This window comes from Bos taurus, chromosome 21 (genome assembly GCF_002263795.3).
Source record: "Bos taurus isolate L1 Dominette 01449 registration number 42190680 breed Hereford chromosome 21, ARS-UCD2.0, whole genome shotgun sequence".
Lineage (NCBI taxonomy): Eukaryota > Metazoa > Chordata > Mammalia > Artiodactyla > Bovidae > Bos > Bos taurus.
The window spans coordinates 43383803-43408403 of NC_037348.1; the positions used below are offsets into that span (position 1 = coordinate 43383803).

General features: G+C 40.0%; 1 protein-coding gene and 1 non-coding gene across 7 annotated transcripts in view; both read left to right on the plus strand.

Annotated features, from left to right (window-relative positions):
* Positions 1–24601, plus strand: part of NPAS3 (neuronal PAS domain protein 3) — a 959011-nt gene that overhangs the window by 53987 nt on the left and 880423 nt on the right. The window lies entirely within an intron of this gene.
* Positions 8627–8700, plus strand: MIR6522 (microRNA mir-6522). Its single transcript, NR_107762.1, has one exon. It is a non-coding gene; the product is annotated as a microRNA mir-6522 (primary transcript).

Genomic DNA, 24601 nt, shown 5'->3' on the forward strand with positions numbered 1-24601 from the left:
CTTTTACCACTAATGAGGTGTGAAGTGTTAGGCTCTCAGTCGTCCTTGACTGTTTGTGACCCCATGTACTATAACCTGCCAGGCTTCACTGTCCGTGGTATTTTCCAGGCAAGAATACTGGAGTGGGTAACTCTTCCCTTCTTGAAGGAGTCTTCCCAACCTGGGGACTGAACCCTGGTCTCCTGCATTACAGGCAGATTCTTTAACCATCTGAGCCACCAGGGAAGCCCAGGTGCTACTTAGTGGTAAAGAACCCAACTGCCACTGCAGGAATCCTAAGAGACACAAGTTTGATCCCTGGGTTGGGAAAAGACTTGGGTTCTCCAAGTATTCTTGCTTGGACAATCCCATGGGCAGAGGAGCCTGATGGGTTATAGTCCATGGAGTTGCAAAGAGTCAGACATGACTTAAGTGACTTAGCACACGCTAATGGGGTATGTCATCTTTGGGGGTGTCAAGCAACCACAGTAGCACCACCAATAACTAACCTGTCTCTTTGATTATCTTCATTGTTATATCACTGATGTCACTTGACTTATAATCTCTGAAACTTTTCTAGGGTTTACTTAATCTCTGAAACCTAATTTGTACCATTCAAGATCTTTCAATTGTGAAAGATATATCCAATTGTGAAACCCAGACCCAACTCCTATAGAATTCTTTTGCATACTATAATCATTCAGCATGTGTTTATTGATTATCTACTATATAACTTCTACTGGGAAGGGTGCTAAAAATCACAGATGAACTACTCATGGCACTTGCTGTCTAGGATCTCCCAGTTTGATTGTGGGGAGGGGCAGGTGTGGAGACTGACAAATGTGCAGATAATAGTTTCAGCTAGCATGATGTATGCTGTGGAAGTGGCAGGTACAGGATGTTCTGGTGCCATAGAATGGGGACAAAAGACCCATTTTAGAGGCTCGGGAATGACTGTCAGGAGCATAGGAGCCCTTTAAATCTTGGAGGATGAGAAAGAACTACGCAGATAGATAAAGTAGAAAAGGATGTTCTGTACACATAGGGAAATCTATATAGGCTGTTGTGATTGGACAGTCATATGACAGGAAACAAGGCTGGAAAGCTATAGTTTGGGAAATTATTAGAACTTGTATATTGTTCAGTGGGTTTTGAGCTTTTATTTTATACTTCCTGTCACAATGCCTGTGAATTGAATTAAACTGTAAGAGCTACGGAGGATCAGCTTGGGAGTGAGCTGGTTAGATTGGAATTTTAGAAGGCTGACTCTGGTGGTGATATGGAAGAGAAAAGAGAGAGGTGAGATGAGAGGAAGGAGATGCCAGTGTGAGGTTTTGCTGTCTTCCAAGCAAGAGATATCACCCTGATCTAAGGCAGTATGAGTAAGGATGAGCTTTAAAAATTGTAGGAGGCAAGTTCTGTGGAAATTAATAATCAAATGGATGTGAGGGATAAGGGAGAAAGAGTCATGAGGAGCAAAGATTTCTCACTCAGTGGATCGTGTTTTTATTCTCTGAAATAGGGAATGTAGGAAAAGGAGCAGATTTGTGCCAGAATATAGTGAGTTCAGTTTGGGATGTTTTGAGGCTGAGAATTTCCATTAAAAAAGTGAGATGGCAGAAATGCAAATATTTGCAGTCTAATCCAGAATTTTGAAAACAGTTGAATGTATTTGGTAAGTGTATGCTTGTTGAATGATTGAATGGATGCGTACATTAGCTGTCCATTCATTACATTTTAATTTTCTTCCAGTTTTACTGAGATATAATTGACATATCAGTTCAGTTCAGTTCAGTTCAGTCGCTCAGTCGTGTCCGACTCTTTGTGACCCCACAAATCGCAGCACGCCAGGCCTCCCTGTCCATCACCAACTCCCGGAGTTCACCCAGACCCACGTCCGTCGAGTCAGTGATGCCATCCAGCCATCTCATCCTCTGTCGTCCCCTTCTCCTCCTGCCCCCAATCCCTCCCAGCATCAGAGTTTTTCCAAAGAGTCAACTCTTCGCATGAGGTGGCCAAAGTACTGGAGTTTCAGCTTTAGCATCATTCCTTCCAAAGAAATCCCAGGGCTGATCTCCTTCAGAATGGACTGGCTGGATCTCTTTGCAGTCCAAGGGACTCTCAAGAGTCTTCTCCAACACCACAGTTCAGAAGCATCAATTCTTCGGTGCTCAGCCTTCTTCACAGTCCAACTCTCACATCCATACATGACCACAGGAAAAACCATAGCCTTGACTAGATGGACCTTTGTTGGCAAAGTAATGTCTCTGCTTTTCAATATAGCACTGTATAAATTTAAGGTGTATGGCATAATGATTTGACTTATATATATCATGAAATAATTATCACAATAAGTTTAGTGAACACCCATCATCTCATATAGGGCTCCCCTGATAGCTCAGTTGGTAAAGAATCCACCTGCAATGCAGGAGAACCTGGTTTGATTCCTAGGTTGGGAAGATCCCCTGGAGAAGGGATAGACTACCCACTCCAGTATTCTTGGGCTTCCCTTGTGGCTCAGTTGGTAAAGAATCCACCTGCAATGTGGGAGCTGGGTTTGATCCCTGGGTTGGGAAGATCCCCTGGAGAAGGGAAAGGCTACCGGCATCAGTATTCTTGCCTGGAGAATTCCATGGACTGTATAGTCCATGGAGTCCCAAAGAGTTGGACACAACTGAACGACTTTCACTTCACATCATCTCATATACATTAAAAAAATAGAAAAAAATATTTCCCTTGTAAATAGAACTATTTGAACTTAGAATTCTCTTTACAACTTTCATGTATGATGTGCAGCAATGTTAATTATACTTATTATGTTGTATGTTACATCTCTAGTACTTAATCTTACAACTGGAAGTCTGTACCTTTCAACCATCTTCATCCAGTTTCCTCTTTCCTACCCCCCACTTCCAGTGACCACAAATTTGATCTCTTTTCTATGAGTTTTTTTGCTTGTTTTTGAAGTATAATTGACCTATAACACTATGTTTGTTTCTGTTATGCAACATAGTGATTTGATATTTCTGTACATTTCAAAATGATCAAAAGGGTAAGTCTAGCTACAGTCTTTTAGCATACAAATATATTTCATAGTTATTGACTGTATTCCCTACACTGTACATTTCATACCTGTGACGTATTTTGCACCCAAAGTTTGTACCTTGTGAGCTCCCTCACCTATTTCTTTTTTTCCATCCGCCCTCCTACCCTCTGACAACCACCTGTTAGTTCTCAGTATCTGTAACTCTCTTTCTGTTTTGTTATGTTTAATCATTAGGATCATTACATTTTAAGGCACTATTATTGACTTGCTGTAATTATTTTAAAACACACAATACAATAGGAAGAATTCTAGTAATTATGAAAGAAAAAGTAGCAGAAACATTTCTTTTTGTTGCATAAAAATTTCCAGATGGGTTAATGTGACTATACATAATCCTTACAATTACAATTTATTAGTTTGAGTGCTACCATTTCCCTCTTCCCTGATAGCTCATTTTTGGAATTTCTTACTAATGGAAGGCTCCTAGTGGGTAAATTCAGTAGATAGAGGAATAAACTGGAAGATAAACAACCAATTAAAACTTGAAAACTAAGAGTGAGTATAGTTTTAAAAAGCTAATGGAGGATTAACACATTTGGATTCAGGGTTTGTTCTTGATGAAATTGATTACTGAAGACTTGTCGGGATCAGTGAGGTAAGTGCAGGATGATTTTAATGGCCCTATAGAGGTATATTTGTGATAAGGAAAGGTTTTCTTGATATTCCCTCTGGAAAACTAACCTGGGTTAATGGACTACAGTTCTAGAAGAAACAAGTCCCATGTAATCTGGACATGATGGGTAATATCCTCTTCTAAGGCTACCTTAGAAGTCTTCCCTCTGAAGAATCAAGACTCTTAGATTGAGGAATACCTGGCCCTTTGGTTTCTAGCTTTCTGTCCATCTGCAATAGTTTCGCAAACACTTCTAGTAGCATCTTCCTGTGAGATCGTATAAGGTACTGGCTTATATCCTTGTAAGCACAGTGGAGACTGAATGTAGGTAGAATTCTTCGCCACTGCCCCTCTGAAGCTATTAAAATAACACACATTATTCATTTAATGACTGCTGCTGCTGCCGCTAAGTTGCATCAGTCGTGTCTGACTCTGTGCGACCCCATAGAAGGCAGCCCATCAGGCTCCCCTGTCCCTGGGATTCTCCAGGCAAGAACAGTGGAGTGGGTTGCCATTTCCTTCTCCAATGCATGAAAGCGAAACATGAAGGTGAAGTCGCTCAGTCATGTCTGACTCTTTGCAACCCCAGGGACTGTAGCCTACCAGGCTCCTCCGTCCATGGGATTTTCCAGGCAAGAGTACTAGATGACAAAAATTTCAATGATATTTTCCATCTTTTAATTTGTATCATTCAGATCATATCCCATGACTAATTCAAAACAATCTTATTGGATTATAATTGCTATCCCCTGTATTCAGCATTAAAGAATATCATTCAGAGTTGGTTACAAAATACTATCACATTCCTCTTTAGACTCTCAGTAAGGAATTTATTGCCCTGGTAATTTGACTATGTCTTGCACAGAATCTGCCACTCGGCTTAGCTAGCTTGGAAGTCTGGTGGCAGCACTCAGAGAGCAGATCCATCCCTCTCAGGTGGATTCACATTAACCACATCCATGAGGCCAATAAACCAGAATGCCAGATTATTCATTTACAGTGAGAAGTACAATCACACAGATGGAATGCTTGTCTTAGCAAGACCCTAACATTCTTTTCCTGCATGGAAAGCAGACATTCAGAAGCCCCTACTGAGCCTGGAATCAGAATAGGGGAGTAAGATGAATCACAGTAATAGTTCTGTGGTACTTACTGACTGTTGCATGCATGCTGAGTTGGCCTCAGTCATAAATCTGGCTCTTTGTGACCCCATAAACTGTAGCCCACTTGGCTTCTCTGTCCATGGGATTCTCCAGGCAAGAATACTGGAGTGGATTGCCATGCCCTTCTCCAGGGATCTCCCTGACTGAGGGATCGAACCTATGTCTCTTATGTCTCCTGCGTTGGCAGGTGGGTTCTTTACCACTAGTGCCACCTGGGAAGCCCGCTTACTGATGGTAGGTTAGTCAATAGTTCATTGAGGCTGCTTTTCCATATACAGTGCCTAGAAGGGGACATCTGGCATTTGTCTCCATGGCTGTCATTTTCTAAGTACTCTCTGTGGGTAAGTCATCCCTTTCTCAGTGTCATGTTCTTTTTCTTAAGTCATCAAGTAATATTCACATCATGATGTGACAGAATTCATTCTGTTGACTTTTTTGTTCTATGGTTTACTGTTATGGTAGAAATTTCATAGATCAGTTTATTTTCTGTATGGAGGATGCCACTGGTTAGGTACAAGTAGTATGTAGAACTGAGGTAGTGGGAGATGACCAGCAAAGGCCAACTCACTAGCTCTTTCTGGACTTGGAACCACGCCTGTCTGAGAGCCTGCCTTGAGGCTGTCAGCAGGTAAGTTGCTATAGTTATTGTTGTTCTAGGAGTAAGCAGGGAGCCAGGGAGTGCCATGAACTTGTATTCTGAGCCCAGTATTAAGGTGAATGCTATTTTATACCTTTACATGAAGGGAATAAACATTAATGAATTATCTTTATTAAAAATTATATGAAATATATATGGTATCATGATTAAATTCAGAATGAATGTGAAAGTGAAAGTCACTCAGTCGTGTCCAACTCTTTGTGACCCCAGGTATTCCCTAGGCCAGAATACTGGGGTGGGTAGCCTTTCCCTTCTCTAAGCCATCTTCCCAATCAAGGGATAGAAACCAGGTCTCCCGCATTGCAGGTGGATTCTTTACCAGCTGAGCCACAAGGGAACCCCGAATGAAAGGAATTAGTCATGAATGAGAGGAATTATTCAAAGATGACTCCAGAGTTTGCATAACGAGAAGAATAGTGATATCAGTTAATCAAAAGAGGTAGACTGAGACATGGGATTAGTTTGGTAAATAAACGGAATGATTCTCTTGGTGCTGTTCTGAGTATAAATTGTGTGAGAGGGCACGATTGCAGAGATAGGTTTGTGAGTGACCAATTTTGGAGCTTGGAGAGTAGGAAGAACAAAGGGACTTAAAAAAATAAACATTCATGAAGGTAGTTAAAGAATAGGGTCAGGTAATGCAAGGAGGATAAGAAATTCTAAAAGGAAAATATAATCAAATACAATCAAATTCCTTGCTTTGTGTAGTGTCAGGAGATCAAGGAGGTGAGAAATTGAAGAGAAAATCATAAGCAAATACACTAAAGTGAAAGAAGATTTTGGACCTAAAAATGGCCACTGAATTTGATAACAATATCATATATGACAAAAGACCCATTTACTAGCCACTTTTTATTAGTTCAACTATGGGTTATTCTCCATTTGACAGGCAGACGCTGGACTTCACTGGCAGATTGTGGCCTTTATTTCCTTCTGTATTTTAGTCATTCTTTCCAGTTAATTTTCCAAGAACTTGATGTAAATTTTGCATAAAGATGAAGTTAGTATTACCAAAAAAAAAAAGGCATTAGAAAATTAAAGTATTGTTACCTTTTTGAAGAGTGATGTATCTTCATGGCTTCATAGATAGAGTCAAATTTTGATTAATAAAATGGTGGCATGAGAATCTATCCAGTTTTTCTGTCATTATCAGATATGCTGTTTAATTAAGCACTTTTGTTTATATACAAACAGGATCTTAGCTTATCACAGTCCAGAAGGAATTTGAGAGGAGGATTTTTTGTCAAATTAATTACCTTCGGCCCCAGGGAAAGGGAACCAGAAAGTTTGTGAAGATATCCTTCTTTGAATTTTCCAAGTTAAAGTGGTGATAGAGAGGCTGGGTGTTCTCTGGGGGAGAGAGGATAAGGAGGTATGGATGATGGACTGGGATACCTCATTATTTTGTTTGAAATGCATTATTATGGATATCACAGATATCCAAGTACTGGTATTTGTGCTTAAATGTAAATACTGGTGGAATGCTTTGGTATTTCACTCTTTTGTTACAACAGATACTTGTAGACTGACTCCCAAGATACTACATTAATATCCTGTTAACAAAGAGTTATGGCTTCCCTCGTGGCTCACATGAGAAAGAATTTGCCTGCAATACAGAAGACCCTGCCCTGGTTCAACCCCTGGATCAAGAAGTTCCCCTGGAGAAGGGAATGGCTACCCGACTCCTATATTCTTGCCTGAAGAATTCCATGGACAAAGGATCCTGGTGGGCTAGAGTCCATGGGTTGCAAAGAGTCTGACTGAGCGACTGACACTTTCATCCACACTAACAAAGAGTTAAGATTGGTTAATACTACTCATGTCTCTCCCTCAGCAAAAGAAAAAAAAATAGTACATCAAGCTACAACAACTAAATATACTAAGATCTTCTGAGTTACAGATTAGAGCACAAAATTGTTTTCCATCTAGAAAAATTTAAATGAATAACAATGATTTACATAGAAAGAAACTAATCTTTGATGAAGTTTGCAAGGTAACTGTTATTGGGACCCTAAATTTTAAAATTTTTGATAGTCATTCTAACATTTATTTTAAAAAAATTATTTAAGAACGTTGAGTTCCTCAGATCAAGATTCACTACTTGAAACAATCATCATTTGACTAAAGAAGCAAGTAACCCTTGAGAAAATTTTATAGGAAAGAGAAATGACTGTTTTTATAGCAAACTGAAGCAGGGGGTAGCTCAGCACAGTAGAAGGAATATAGGCTCAAACCCTGTTTCTGACACCAGCTGTGTGGTTTGGCCAAAATTATTTAACCCTTCTAAGCCTCAGGTTATATTTGCAAGTTGGAAGTATTACCCATACAGAGCTTTGGTAGACTAAACCAGTATGGTGTATGTACAATGGCAGACACAGGAGCAGTCGGTATATGATGATTCAGAATAAGGGAATCCAGCAAGTGCTAACTCATGGAAAAACCAGCATGACGTAAGAATCAGTCTTTCTGATGGAGATACCAACAAGGAACTTAAATTTTTTGTTTTTTTTGCTCTTGTACTCTAAGTTACAGTTCAATCTTCTTTTCTAACTCTGCCTCCTTTTCATACTCATGGTCTAAGTTCACCTTGTATTCAAATGTGACCATTTTCTAAACTGTTTTTCTTGGCCATCTTCTTAATCTCTCCCGGAGTTTCCATGTTTTGTGTATCTCCGTCAACTATCCTCTTTGTGTTAATCATTAACAAACTTACAGTAAAACTCAGTCTCATCCTGTGATCCAAATTCCTGATGCCATTAGATATTTTTGGTGAATACTCAGTTTCTCTAAATCAGCCTTTCTAACGCTTTCCTTTTACTGAGGGCTGTTAATAGTTGGTTAACCACCTAGTTACTGGTTGAAGCATCTATCTAGTTACTCAGGCTAGAAACAGAAGTCACAGTTGACCGTTCCTTACATGGTATTTCTGCCTTCTACAAGCGCGGTGATCCTAGCTCTGATATTGGCATGTTTCACCTAGGTAACTGAACAGACTCTTAACAGCCTTTGCTCTTTCCTTGTCATAGCCACTGAGGAAAACACTTTGGCAGTTCATCATAAAGCTACCCCGCCATCCCACTGCTAAGTCTCTACTTAGTCATGTACACATGTGTGTACTCGGAATTGTTTGTGTACCTGTTTTCAAATTCCAAGTACACAAACAATTCCAAGTACACACATGTTCATAGCAGCACTATGAACAGTCAAAAGGTAGAAACACCCCACATGCCTGTCAACACATAAATGGATAGGAAATTTTGATATACACATAATATGGAATATTATTTAGTCATTAAAAGGAATGAAGTAGGGATACATGTATCAACATGGATGAACCTCAGACATGTTGGACTAAGTGAAAAAAGCCAGATACAGACACACATATTTTATGATTCCACGCATATACAGGGTACACTCTAGAGACAGAACACAGATTGATGGTTTTCAGGACTTAGGGCAAGGAGCAACTGCTTAATGGGTACAGGTTTCTCTGTTGGAGTTATATAGATATTTTAAAAATAGTGAAACTGGTGGTTATATACTCCATTTACTAAATTACATTTTTTACTTTAAAATGATTAATTTTATACTGTATACATTTCATTTCAACTTTAAGAAACCCAACAAACTATCACTGTCTCCGTCTTGTGTACAGAGTGAAGCTCTAGGTTCCCCAGCTTTCTTTATAAGACCCTAAACATCCTGGCTTTCTTTATAAGACTGTATACAACCTTTCTTTATATGACCCTATACAAAAGTCTTGGAGAAGGAAATGGCAACCCACTCCAGTACTCTTTCCTGGAAAATCCCATGGATGGAGGAGCCTGGTAGGCTACAGTCTATGGGGTCGAGAAGAGTCAGACATGACTGAGCGACTTCACTTTCACTTTTCACTTTCATGTATTGGAGAAGGAAATGGCAACCCACTCCAGTGTTCTTGCCTGGAGAATCCCAGGGACCGGGGAGCCTGGTGGGCTGCTGTCTATGGAGTTGCACAGAGTCGGACATGACTGAAGCGACTTAGCAGTGGCAGCATACAAAAGTCAGTCCTGAATACTCTTTGGAAGAATTGATGCAGAAGCTGAAGCTCCAGTACTTTGACTACCTGCTGTGAAGAACTGACTCATTGGAAAGACCTTGATGCTGGAAAAGATTGAAGGCAAGAGGAGAAGGAGACAACAGAGGATTAGATGGTTGGATGGCATCACCAACTTGATGGACATGAGTTTGAGCAAGCTCTAGGAGTCGGTGATGGACTGGGAAGCCTGATGTACTATGGTCCATGGGGTCACAAAGAGTTGGACATGACTGAGCAACTGAACTGAACTGATACAACCTGGCTATAATCTGAAATGTAGGTTATACACCTAAATTTCCTAATCCTATCCCATTAGTCCTTCCTCCAAGTCTCTCTCCTTCACATATGGGAAGAGTTTCTATTCTCTAAACACTTACTGTTTTTTCCCCATTCTCTACTTTGGCTTATTCTATTCTATCTCCTTTCTTGGTAAAGCCCAGCTATATCCTTTGAGGAAGAGCAGAAATTCCAGCTCCTCTACGAAATATCCCCTGCTCGTGCCCTTACTCAGGAGACAGCTATTCTCCTTCCCCCCTTGCTCTCCTAGGTCCTGATCACAGCCTGTGTCATGCTGCCTCAAGGGTAGCCATGTCCTTCTCTTTCCTTCTTTAGACTGTGCTCCTTCAAGGCTGGCACTTCGTACAATTCCTGTTTGTGTTCATTGTGTCTCACACCGCGTGAGGAACGCAGTGGGTACTTGATGTTGGCTTTTAAGTTTTATTTTTAATGAGTAATTCTTGCTTCTTCAATTTCAATTATTGTTTTACTGTGGTAGAAAAAAAAAAATCAGTTAACATTTTTTGTCCCTTGGTTTATAATAGGAGCACAGAGAGGAATTAGATGAGGATTATTTACATGTTTTATTTCTTGTCAAACAAAGTTGCATTTTGTAAATGATTAACCATTGTAAGTCTCCATCCTGGAGTGCTTTTATTTCCAGTAATTACAGGTGTATACACACACACATTTTAATATGTATTTTTACTTTATTTAAAAATTACATTTCTTACCACTTTTTTGAGATATAATTGACACACAACACTCTATAAGTTCAAGATGTACAGAATAGTGATTTCAGTTATGTATGCCATGAAATGATTATCATCATAAGTTCAGTGAACATCCATTATCTCATTTATATATAACATTAAGGGAATAGAAAAAAAATCTTTGTAATGAGAACTCTTGGGTTTTACTCTTAACAACTATCATATACAACATATAGCCATTATGTTAATTATATTAATCATATTGTATGTACTCATTTACCTTATAATTGGAAGTCAGTACCTTTTGATTCATCTGATGGCCCTTTACTTCATGCCTCACTTCATGCCCCACTTCTGGTGACCACAGATTTAATATCTTTTTCTATAGTTTGTTTTAAGTATAATTGACACACAACACTCTGTTAGTTCTCGGTATGTAACACAGTAGTTTGATATTTCTATATATTTCAAAGTGATCACCACAATAAGCCTAGTTACCATCTGTCAGCATACAATGATATTACATAATTATTAATTATATTCCCCACACTGTACATGTTATACATGTAACTCATTTATTTTATAATTGGAAGTGTGTACATTTTAATCTCCCTCAACTATTATAGATATATTTTAAAAATTCTTTCCTTTGGTATTTTGGAACCAAACAGTTTTAAGTTTCTTACCTTGGTAAAGATTCTCCAAGAATTGCATGTCTGGGGAGAAAAATCTGTTAATGATGTATTTTCCTAGGCCCAGTTACCTTCACTGTTACTTGGTTGCTTTTTTTCCCCCTTAAACTTGTTTAGGTTGGGTTTCTCTTGCTTGTAGTCAAAAAATAAATTTAAAAACCCTGAATAATGTAACTTGCCTGCGTGCTCAGTTGCTCTGTTGTGTCCAACTCTTTGTGACCTCATAGACTGTAGCCCACTAGGCTTCTCTGTCCATGGAATTTCCCAGACAAGAATACTGGAGTGGGTTGCTATTTCCTTCTGTAGGAGATCTTCCCGGCCTAGGGATTGAACCCATGTCTCCTGTATTGGCAGTCATATTCTTTACCACTGAGCCACCAGGGAAGCCTATAATGTAACTTTGGTTCAGTTCAGTTCAGTTGCTCAGTCGTGTCTGACTCTTTGTGACCCCATGGACTGTAGCATGCCAGGCCTCTCTGTCCATCACAAACTCCTGGAGTTTACCTAACTTAGTATGCTACAATGGAGAAGGCAATGGCACCCCACTCCAGTACTCTTGCCTGGAAAATCGCATGGACAGGGGAGCCTGGTAGGCTGCAGACCATGGGGTCATGAAGAGTCGGACACGACTGAGCGACTTGACTTTCACTTTTCCCTTTCATGCATTGGAGAAGGAAATGGCAACCCACTCCAGTGTTCTTGCCTGGAGAATCCCAGGGACGGGGGAGCCTGGTGGGCTGCCGTCTATGGGGTCGCACAGAGTCGGACACGACTGAAGCGACTTAGCAGCAGCAGCTAAGTCCTTGTCCTAAGGTGTTTGTAGTGGGTTCGAGTGAAGCAGATGGGAAAGCCCACAGTTACTACCTAGTGTACAACTGACGTTTATACAAAATAATGTAGTATCACAAAGGAGGGGCCCCTCTCTTTTGGAGGAACAGAGGAGGTGGCATAGGTGCTATGTTGCAGAGTTGAGTCTTAAAGAGTGTGTCAGTGGCATCAGGGTCTAACAGGGCTAGAAAGTGTCAACTGCCTCTAACTTAAAACATCTTTACTAGTTACTGAAGTCAGACTTGTGTAAACTGATTTGGATCAGTTTGAACTTGTTTGCTACGGAATGTCTAGTAGTGACCTGTTTTAATGACCGTTGCCAAAATGTGATTTACTAGAGAACATTTCAGGCTCAGACGCCAGCTGAATGTGCCGTGTTGACCAGCTTGTGTTCCTCCATGCTGCGTCATATTTGCTGAAATTAATTCTGTGGGCTAGCTTCTTCCCCAATGATGGTGGATAAACGAGGGTGCCGCTGCAAGATGGCGTGTATTTATGTTATTGATGCAGATTTTGTGAGTTGTTAGGCATCTGGTGCAAGTACATGAGTAGAAGTTCGAACTTCAATTAGTTGAGTTTATGAAGCACTGACAGTATAAGGCAATATATGAGGCATGTAGGAAATTACAAAGGAAGCAGGAAATGCAATCTTTGTTCATATTGAGTTTATAATCTAATGGAACAGATATAAATGGAGATACATGATAACAGATAAAATAAACATAAAAACATAGTCGTAACCAGTTACAGATGGATAGAGATATTTGCTCAAGTGCTGTGGGGCTAGGGAAATGATTACAGTGACTGCTGTCTCCTGGGGTAAGTCAGGAATTGTTTTAGTATGGAATGTAAAACTTAGGCAAAAATATTAAGGCAGGAAGGACAGGGATTAGTTGGGGGAAATCATTCTAGGATGTATGAATGAAACTGAATAAAATGAATGAAAACGGAGGAAGTGGGCAGGTTCTTCGTAGATGGCAGTAAGGTTGGCTTGAACATCTGGGGTTTTATAGGATAGAGATTTATTTTGGAAAACCTTATAGTAGTTCAGTTCAGTAACTCAGTTGTGTCTGACTCTTTGTGACCCCATGGACTGCAGCATGCCAGGCTTCCCTGTCCATCACCAACTCCCAAGGCTTGTTCCAACTCATGTCCTTTGAGTCGGTGATGCCATCCAATATCTCATCCTCTGTTGTCCCCTTATCCTCCTGCCTTCAATCTTTCCCAGTCAGGGTCTTTTCCAAGGAGTCAGTTCTTCACATCAGGTGGCCAAAGTATTGGAGTTTCAGCTTCAGAATCAGTCCTCCCAATGAATATTCAGGACTGATTTCCTTTACGGGTGACTGGTTGGATCTCCTTGCATCCAAGCAACTCTCAAGAGTCTTCTCCAACACCACAGTTCAAAAGCATCAATTCTTCAGCGCTCAGCTTTCTGTATAATCCGACTCTCACATCCATAGATGACTAGAAAAACCATAGCTTTGACTAGACGGACCTTTGTTGGCAAAGTAATGTTTCTGCTTTTTAATATGCTGTTTAGGTTGGTCATAGTTTTTCTTCCAAGGAGTAAGTAAGCATCTTTTAATTTCATGGCTGCAGTCACCCTCTTCAGTGATTTTCAAGCCCAAGACAATAAAGTCTGTCACTGTTTCCATTGTTTCCCCATCTATTTGCCATGAAGTGATAGGACCAGATGCCATCATCTTTGTTTTTTGAATGTTGAGTTTTAAGCCCGCTTTTTCACTCTCCTCTTTCATCAAGAGACTCCTTCGTTTCTCTTCACTTTCTGTCGTAAGGGTGGTGTCATCTGCATATTTGAGGTTATTGATATTTCTCCCAGCTATCTTGATTCCAGTGTGTGTTTCAGGAGCCCAACATTTTGCATGATGCACTCTGCATATAAGTTAAATAAGCAGGGTGACAATATACAGCCTTGACGTACTCCTTTCCCAATTTGGAACCAGTTTGTTGTTCCAGTTCAGTTCTAACTGTTGCTTCTTTGTTGTTCCATGTCCAGTTCTAACTGTTGCTTCTTGACCTGCATATAGATTTCTTAGGAGGCAGGTCAGGTGGTCTGATATTCCCCTCTCTTTAAGAATTTTCTGCTATTATAACAAAGAATCCCAAATATCAATGACTTAATACACTGAAAACCTATTTCTTATATCAGATCCAATGGGAATATATGTATGAGCGTCTCTATTCTGTGTAGTTATTCAGGGTTCCAGGCTCCTTCCAGCTAAAAATTTTAGATCCAAGGAGTCTTCTGGGTTTTGAGAGTATTTCATTCAGTTGGTGAAGGGGATGGGAAATGGAGGAGAGTCAGTGGGTAGTATATGTGGGCCCAGCTTGGCAGGAGCCCTGCGTATACCCCACTGACCAGCACTCAGGCGTGTGGCCACAACTCTGTGCAGCAGTCTGGGAAGGGTAATTTAGCTGGGTGCCCAGGAAGTAAAAGTCACGAGTTTGGGGAAATACTTAGTGGTCTCTGTCTATCATTTTTATGTTGGTATCCTCTGAATCTAGATCATATCCTTATTTTTCGCCTGAGGCTTATTTTGTTCTTTCCAGTTTGCCTGTTCAACTTAGATGACCTGATATCACCTCAGACTCACCATTCCTTCCTTTCCTAGCTTCATTATTCATTATTTTTAATCAACAGTTTCGTCATTCTTTTATTGCTTTCGTGTGATACCCCAGAGTCACTGTTAACCTCTCTCTCCTTTATGTATTTGACAATGTTCCTTCAGAATTCCTGCTCGATGTATTCCTTTTTCCATCTCCTGCACACTCTTGTCAGAGACCTCATGTCCAAACAATTGCGCTGGTATAATAATTTCCTACCTAGTGTTCCACTCTGGATATTACTACTAGATAAATAACCACCTTTGTGTTGTCATATCCTCCTTAGTAATCCCTTTGCCTTCCTTGTGTGTGAAGATGAATCCCACATTCCCAAGTTATACCTAAAGAATCACTGTTGCACTGCCTCCACCTCCTTTCCAGCCTCATTTCTGACCAGTAAACACAAGATGGCTGGGCGCATTAGTCTCTCATCTAGAACAGGCTAATTCTTACCCCGGACATAAGAGCTTCCCCCAGAGAACGAGCTCTTCTGCACCTCTTGGAGCAGGCCCCGGCTTATGTTACATATACTGATGAAGCCTCTCGCAAACATGCTGGTCCCTGGTAGGCTGACTTGTCTGTTCCACTCACTGCTGTGGATGTGGAGTCACATACAACCTTATCCTGTTATAAAAATGTTTCATGTGTGTGTCTTTTGTCTCTCCACATTGATTGTTCAGATTCATAAGGACAGGAATAATGTCATATATTTTGTAATTTCCCACAGGGCCTAATATACAACTAGGCCCAAAGTGATTACTCAACAGCTACTTGCTGAATAAAAGTGTTGAATGGAGATGAAGGCACTTAAGTGTGAAGATAATCATTTGGATGGGGGTTTTCATTTGATTCAAGAGGCATTTGGGAGCCAGTTTTGGCTTCATGAAAACAGGAATCAAAAGTTACTCAGGAAAGAGGATTCTTAGGCTTGTATGTAGGATCCTCTCAAGTTGAAAACAGACAAATGCAAAATGTTAGAGATGGAGTTAAAGAGCCTGCTTTGCTTATGTAAACAACATAGGGGCCCCTGTTTCCTGTAGGATTGGAGAAGTTTTAAGTCTGAAGCCACAGAAGATTCCTGCTAGGCTTTCTAGTTTTGAAACATAAAAGTAAGTGATAGGACTTACTGAAACCCAGAGAGCAAAGAAGAGAGATGGCTCCCACAGAACCTGACTGTAACTCACTACTGATGGCAACAAACTGGGCCTGAGTGCACTCATCTCACACCCTAGGAAAGTGATGCTCAAAATTCTCCAAGCCAGGCTTCAGCAATACGTGAACCGTGAACTTCCAGATGTTCAAGCTGGTTTTAGAAAAGGCAGAGGAACCAGAGACCAAATTGCCAACATCCGCTGGATCATCGAAAAAGCAAGAGAGTTCCAGAAAAACATCTATTTATGCTTTATTGACTATGCCAAAGCCTTTGACTGTGTGGATCACAATAAACTGTGGAAAATTCTGAAAGAGATGGGAATACCAGACCACCTGACCTGCCTCTTGAGAAACCTATATGCAGGTCAGGAACCAACAGTTAGAACTGGACATAGAACAACAGACTGGTTCCAAATAGGAAAAGGAGTACATCAAGGCTGTATATTGTCACCCTGCTTATTTAACTTACATGCAGAGTACATCATGAGAAACGCTGGGCTGGAAGAAGCACAAGCTGGAATCAAGATTTCCGGGAGAAATATCAATAACCTCAGATATGCAGATGACACCACCCTTATGGCAGAAAGTGAAGAGGAACTACAAAGCCTCTTGATGAAGGTGAAAGAGGAGAGTGAAAAAGTTGGCTTAAAGCTCAACATTCAGAAAATGAAGATTATGGCATCTGGTTCCATCACTTCATGGGAAATAGATGGGGAAACAGTGGAAACAGTGTCAGACTTCATTTTTCTGGGCTCCAAAATCACTGCAGATGGTGACTGTAGCCGTGAAATTAAAAGACGCTTACTCCTTGGAAGAAAAGTTATGACCAACCTAAATAGCATATTGAAAAGCAGAGACATTACTTTGCCAACAAAGGTCCATCTAGTCAAGGCTATGGTTTTTGCAGTGGTAATGTATGGATGTGAGAGTTGGACTGTGAAGAAAGCTGAGCGCCGAAGAATTGATGCTTTTGAACCGTGGTGTTGGAGAAGACTCTTGAGAGTGCCTTGGACTGCAAGGAGATCCAACCAGTCCATTCTGAAGGAGATCAGCCCTAGGTGTTCTTTGGAAGGACTGATGCTAAAGCTGAAACTCCAGTACTTTGGCCACCTCATGCGAAGAGTTGACTCATTGGAAAAACTCTGATGCTGGGAGGGATTGGGGGCAGGAGGAGAAGGGGACGACAGAGGATGAGACGGCTGGACGGCATTGCTGACTCATTGGACGTGAGTCTGAGTGAACTCTTGGAGTTGGTGATGGACAGGGAGGCCTCGTGTGCTGCAATTCATGGGGTTTCAAAGAGTCAGACAGGACTGAGCGACTGAACTGAAGTGAACTGAATGTGTTGATTTAATATGAATTCAGTTTCATTGTGAAAACCATTCTGCAAATGCTGGCAGGATCATATGTTTAAAAGAGCTCTGACTGCAGAGTTAGGAGACCAACCATCTAGTCCTGACTTTATTTTCACTAAGGTTTGTAATCTTGTGCAAGTCATTGAAGCTTTCTGTGTAATGTAGGTGGGTTATGCATTTTCATGGGATGGAGCCATTGAAAAAAGTTTCCATTGTCAATACATTTTGGAAATGGTATATATGTTTTTCCACATTTTTAGTGAACATTTCAAGCATACAGAACACTTAAAATACTTTTACAGTAGATATCTGTACACCTATCACTTAGATGTGGCAATGAACATTTTACTGTGCTTATTATATATCTGCCCATTATTTTATACATTCATTATTTTGCTATTATTTTCATCTTCTTCTTCCTCTTCCTCTCCCTTCTCCTTGTCCTTCTCTTATTATTTATAATGATGGTCAAAAGAGAAAGCATCCTGGTAATGAACTATGAAGTTACAGGTGAGTTTATTACTTGTAAAGAATTTGGATTGCTTATATCTGAATCCATGGAGCAATCTTTATACATTTTCTTATATCCTGCATCTAATCCATCTGCTTCATTCTTCATCTATTTTATACTCCACATTCTGTTCATTTCTTTGATTCTGTTTTCAAGGTTCATCCCCAGTGCATTTATTTCTTATCATCCTCACTCCCGCCCTGTGCTAAACTACTGGGTTCCGCCGCTGGCTACCTACCAATGGCTGCCTACCTACCTTTCCCCTGTGGTCACTTTTGCTTATTCACAGTTTCTTCCTTGGAGAGAAGTCAAGATTAATCTTTCAAAATAAAAATCAGAATAAGGCACTCGTTTGTTCAAAGTGTCACAGTCACATTAGTGTGACCCAGTAGGCCCTGTATGATTTGCTGCCTGGCTTACAGTTTGATGATATTTCCTACCATCCTTTCTCTCACTTATTTGACTGTGTCCACAGGTTCCTGCTTCAGGGCCTTTGCACTTGCCTGGAATCATCTTTACCTAGATAAGTATGATTCCCATGCTAAACTCCTTCAGGTTCTTCTTCTAATCTCACCTTATCATGAGGACTTTTTTGATCACCCAAATTCCAGTTGAGCTATTTCAAATCCTAAATGATGCTGTGAAAGTGCTGCACTCTATATGCTAGCAAATTTGGAAAATTCAGCAGTGGCCACAGGACTGGAAAAGGTCAGTTTGCATTCCAGTCCCAAAGAAGGGCAATGTCAAAGTATGTTCAAACTACTGCGCAATTGCACTCATCTCACACACTAGCAAAGTAATACTCAAAATTCTCCAAGCCAGGCTTCAGCAATACGTGAACTATGAACTTCCAGATGTTCAAGCTGGATTTAGAAAAGGGAGAGGAACCAGAGGTCAAATTGCCAACATCTGCTGGATCATCAAAAAAGCAAGAGAGTTCCAGAAAAACATCTACTTCTGCTTTATTGACTGCGCCAAAGCCTTTGACTATGTAGATCACAACAAACTGTGGAAAATTCTTAAAGATATAGGAATACCAGACTACCTTACCTGCCTCCTGAGAAATCTGTATGCAGGTCAGGAAGCAACAGTTAGAACTGGACATGGAACAACCAACTGGTTCCAAATTGGGAAAGGAGTACGTCAAGGCTGTATATTGTCACCCTGCTTATTTAACTTATATGCAGAGTACATCATGAGGAACGCTGGACTGGAAGAAACACAAGCTGGAATCAAGATTGCCGGGAGAAATATCAATAACCTCAGATATGCAGATGACACCACCCTTATGGCAGAAAGTGAAGAGAAACTAAGGAGCCTCTTGATGAAAGTGAAAAAGGAGAGGGAGAAAGCTGGCTTAAAACTCAACATTCAAAAAACAAAGATGATGGCATCTGGTCCCACCACTTCATGGCAAATAGATGGGGAAACAATGGAAACAGTTACAGACTTTATTTTCTTGGGCTTTAAAATCAGGAAGATGGTGATGGCAGCCATGAAATTTAAAAGATGCTTGCTTCTTGAAAGAAAAGCTATGACCAACTTAGACAGCATATTAAAAAGCAGAGACATTACTTAGCCAACAAAGGTCTGTCTAGTCAAAGCTATGGTTTTTCCAGTAGTCATGTATGGATGTGAGAGCTGGACTATAAAGATAGCTGAGCACTAAAGAACTGGTGCTTTTGAACTGTGGTGTTGGAGAAGACTCTTGAGTGTCATTTGGATGCAAGGAGATCCAACCAGTCAATCCTAACGGAAATCAGTCCTGAATATTCACTGGGAGGGCTGATTCTGAAGCTGAAACGCCAATACTTTGGCCACTTGAAGAACTGACTCCTTGGAAAAGACCCTGATGCTAGGAAAGATTGAAGGTGGGCGGAGAAGGGGATGATAGAGGATGAGATGGTTGGATGGCATCACTAACTCGATGGACATGAGTTTGAGCAAGCTCCGGGCGTTGGTTATGGACAGGGAAGCCTGGTGTGCTGCAGTCCATGGGGGTGCAAAGAGTTGGACACGACTGAGTGACTAAACTGAACTGAACTGAATATATATGTTTGTGTGTTTGGCAACCCACTCCAGTATTCATGCCTGGAAAATCCCATGGACCGAGGAGCCTGGTGGGCTACAATCTATGGGGTCGCAAAGAGTCGGACACGACTGAGCAACTTCTGTGTGTGTGTGTGTATATATATTATGTATATACAGTATATATTATATATATATTAATCTTTCACTAATTTTTCTTTTTATTTTCTTTATTGCATGTATATTTATTTGTTCAGTGTTCAGTTTTTTTCTCTCCATAAGGACAGATATGATCACTGTCTATTTCATGTGTATAGAGCAATAATTAAACAAATAACATAGAACAAAACAATATAGAACAAAAATTAACACATATATGTTGAATATGTAAATGAACTGAAGATAAATGACATAGACCTAGAGGATATAAAAAACAAATAATGCACACTGCACTGATGTGGTGACTTTCAAAATTGATATGGGTGAACATGCTGAGTTTATAACCTATACTGATGTTGTCTAAAATAGCAGAGTCCCCAGGTATGACATGAGAGTGAGTTTGTAAGATGCTTCTCGAGTTGTCTCTGGATTTTTCCCATCTGCATTCCTCTGTGAGGTAGAAGATGGTGTGGGACAAGCTTTGATAAAATGTGATAGAAAATCATATGCTGATGAACGTTATTGTGAGTTGATGCTCTAGGAATTGAGAAGCACAGTAAAAGGAAGATTAAAATCTGGGAGAAGACCCCCATTTTTTTTGACAATTGACAACTGACAATTTGAGTTTTAGCTTCCTTAGTATGTTTTTGTTAAGCCAAGCCATTTTGCATTCAGGTATTGACTTTATTGAGCATAGATGCAAGAATTTCCCTGTATTGGCATGTATCATAGCAACTTGGGAATTCTAATAAAAATAATAATTTTATTCATAATATTTGTTTTATTTCTTGCTCAATTTAAGACATCACCATTTCTTTCCTTCCTTTTTTTTTTGTTTTGCTATAAATATATTTCAGTATTAGCCCTTTTAAATCCCTTTCACTTTTCAACCACATCCACAAAATAAATACTTATCAGTTACTAGGAAATTGGAATGTAAGCTCAATTATGTTAAAAACTAATGGGTAGCTCTAACACGTAGTAACAGCTTCTTTTGCAGTATTTATTCTCTTGGTGATAAAAAAAATAAGCCCAACAGCCCATTGCTGCAGAAAGAATTTAGCTACAAGTTTATCAATTTGAGCAGGCCAACTGCACAACTAAATGCATGTGAAACTTAACAAATCCCTTGGGGAAGCTGACTGCAAGAATTTTCTAGTCTGTGTCGAGTTACTGAGGTGCGACATGGTGGATTGGACTTAATGCCTTAGGCAAGCACAATCAAATAAGAGACAGTTTAAGATTTTTCTGTGTCCATGAGGGATCTCTGGTAGGTGTCTAAATGAAGCTTTCAGAAAAGAATATAACACCATCATGAGCTTTCTTTCCTGAGTATTTTGGTGGGTTATTTTCATTTAGAAGAAATCCAAGTAAGATTACACAGGGTAAGCTTTATAACAGATGAAAAGATTTGCGATTACGATTTATAGGGACATGGGAAAAAACAAAGCATTTCCCCTTAAATTTTAATTTTTAAGGAGAAAATTCAAGAATAGTATATGTAATTTACTGGAATTATTTTGGACTGTGTTAAAGCTGACTATTCCACCAATCTCAGAATTTCAGAAGAGTTTAGTGTAAGAGAGTTATTGTAGCAAAATTGTTGAGTGAGTACAGTCTGGAGCCTGATTGATTACCTTGATTCAAATCCCAGTTATACCACCTGTTAACGTGTGACTTAGGGCTGATTCATTAGCCTCAGTTCTCTAATCTATAAAATGGAAATAATATCATCATTCTTGTGGTTGTGTAAAGATTAATTGAATTAATAAAGTAATGCATTTAGACTGCAGCTTGACATATAGTGCTCTGTAAGTCTTAGCTGTACAACAATGACTATAATAATAATTTTTATTATTTTGTAGTTTGATCACTTAGAACATCTAGTACAGTTTCTCAGGAGTGTGAGTCATGTGGTATCGCATTCTTTTAGCTGCCCAGAACTCAGTGTATGACAATCTATTTGAGAGATAGGTTTGAGAGTTGGATCCCCAGCCGCTGAGAGTGTTGGAAGCCCTATCAAATAAGATTTTCCCACTTATAGGGGGAGCTCACTTTGAACTCATCTGTGTCAAAATAGAACCTTTAAATTTAGAGGAAATGATCAGCAGACTAGTGTTGAGAGGGAGTTACTCTAGATTTAAAGACAGTGAACGTCTTCTCAAAATTGTTAAAGTGACTGTTCCTTGGACATTACTTGGCTGTTGGGTCTTCAGGATTCATAGAGCTTTCCCCTATTTTTTCAAATATCAGTTTCCATGATAGTCCTAAAGCTGTTTTACAGAAACTTCAGTTCTTTGGACAAGTCCTTTCAATTTTCTCCTGTGACCTCTCTCATGGTACTGACCTATGGCCCCAAGAACAGTCTTCAGACAGGAACCCTGCCCCTGACATTTAACTCTCCAGTCTAGACAGCCAACCTTAGAAGCACACAGTTCCCTTCCTGTGACCTGGTTGACTGGTGCAGGAAGCTATTGAGATTGACCTTGGACTTCACCTAACTCTATTGCTTATCACTTCTCTTACTTCCTCTTGCTCTCTGGATTTCAGGAGCCCTGCTTGTCTCTGACTCTGGACATTGCTTTTTCCCCTTTCTTTCTTTAGCACTTGCCAAATCAAGACTCTCAAAAAAGAGGTGAAGAGACCCTGGTGGAAGCAAAGATTAAGGGGGAAAGGCTGGGTCTAAGGAGGGCACCCACCTGTAATTTATGGTTAGGACTGGGACATTTTGAGGAGGGGAGTGGGGGCCATTAGTAATCACATTAGGACAGCCTGACATAAACCTTGTTGTCCTGGGCAGACTTGGTCCTTGGCCCACCCTGGGTCTGAGGCTAGGGGAAAGCAATCATTTCCCCATCCTCTTTCCTTTCTTTTCACTCAGCACTAACAGCACCAACTCATCAGTGGATTGGTTATTTTTGTTGTCGTTAAGTAGTTGCTTTGGGGTAATGGAAGAGATGCAAGTGATGTGGGTTTGATCCCTGGGTCAAGATGATCCCTTAGAGGATGAAATGGCAACCCATTCCAGTATTCTTGCCTGAAAATTCCCGTGGACAGAGGCTCCTGGTGGGCTCCAGTCCATGAGATTGCAAGGAGTTGGACACAACTGAGTGTGTGCGCGTGTGCACACACACACACCCACACACCCTGCCACATACACTTGCTGTGTAGAGAGGCAACTGTGGTTTACTGCAGTGCTCATTTAAGAGGCTAAGCAATCATGTTAGTAAAAGTTGTCTCTAAAAAGTCTGTCAAATGTCATCTACAAATGATTCAGAAGTAATTATCATTATTATTTTTCATCAAACACAACCAGAAGTCTTATTTCTCCATTTGGGAGAACAAAATGGGAATTCAGTCCTTTGGACAATTGTTTGGACCCTCCTTATAAACTCTATAAAGTTTCATGATGAGGAATGCTGATAAAGCCTTTAACATTTATAACACAGGACAAGGCTTGGGAACCATGGTTCCCTTTTTCTACAAATGTGGCACAACCTGGAAATTTGAGTTGAAAATAATGAAAACATTTATATTTCTAATACAAACAAATTTATCTGTGCATGCTTTGGATCTCCTAATGTTGCTTAAGTGGTAGCTTCTACTAGTCATTAACTCTGTAAATACCAGTTCATTGTATAGAACATAAAAGTGTTAGTCACTCAGTTGTGTCTGACTCTTTGCAACATTATGGACTGTAGCCCACCAAGCTCCTCTGTCCATGGGATTTCCCAGGCAAGAATACGGCAGTGGGTTGCCATTTCCTCCTCCAGGAGGTCTTCCCAACTCAGGATTGAACCCAGGTCTCCCATATTGCAGGCAGAGTCTTTATTGTCTGAGTCACCAGGGAACATATGGTAAATAAATTCAAATTATACCTTTAAAAAAATCTGTTATTACCTATTTTCCAACTTTAACCTAAATTTTATAGTCAGTGACAACATAAAATAATAAGAGTATGTCAATGAACATTGTGATAATTTTGAGTAATAATATAAATACATGAAGCTCCTGTTAATAGTTCTTCCTTTTAAGTGTGAATAGTTGGTGCCAGATAATGTGAGAACTGGAACTGATCTTAGAAGTCACCTAGTGATCACAACCATCCCAGAGCCAAAGAGTGCAGTGGTGCTATAGGGTTAAATTGCTATGTGCCTCACTCTGTAGTCTTGTTCCTCATTTCAAATTTTAGTAAATAGTTATGAAGGGCCTGAAACAGTTATGATGTTATATTATATATTTCAATTGTGGAATTCAAAAAGTGGTATCATTGTGTTTGGTCAATATGGACTTTTTCAGTAGCAAGTGCCACTACAAATGTTTTCTACTTAAAGTATGAAGATGCTGACCTTTTAACTTGCACTTTGTAGGAATAGAAAAAAAAAAAAAAAACTTGCCACAGAAAGACTATTTCATATTCTAGTAGTAGTGTTAGCAAAGTTTTTTGGTAAAGGGACAGAGAGTAAATATTTCTGGTTTTGTGGGCCATATAGTCTTTGTCAAAACTACTCAGCTCTGCTGTTAAGAGTACAAGAGAGGTTTTAGATAATGTATAAAGAATGATGATGGCTGTGTTCCTTAAAGCTTTATTTACAAAACAGGCAGTGGATGGGTTAAAAACAGGCACTGTGGTAGCACTGGTGATGAAGAACCTGCCTGCCAGTG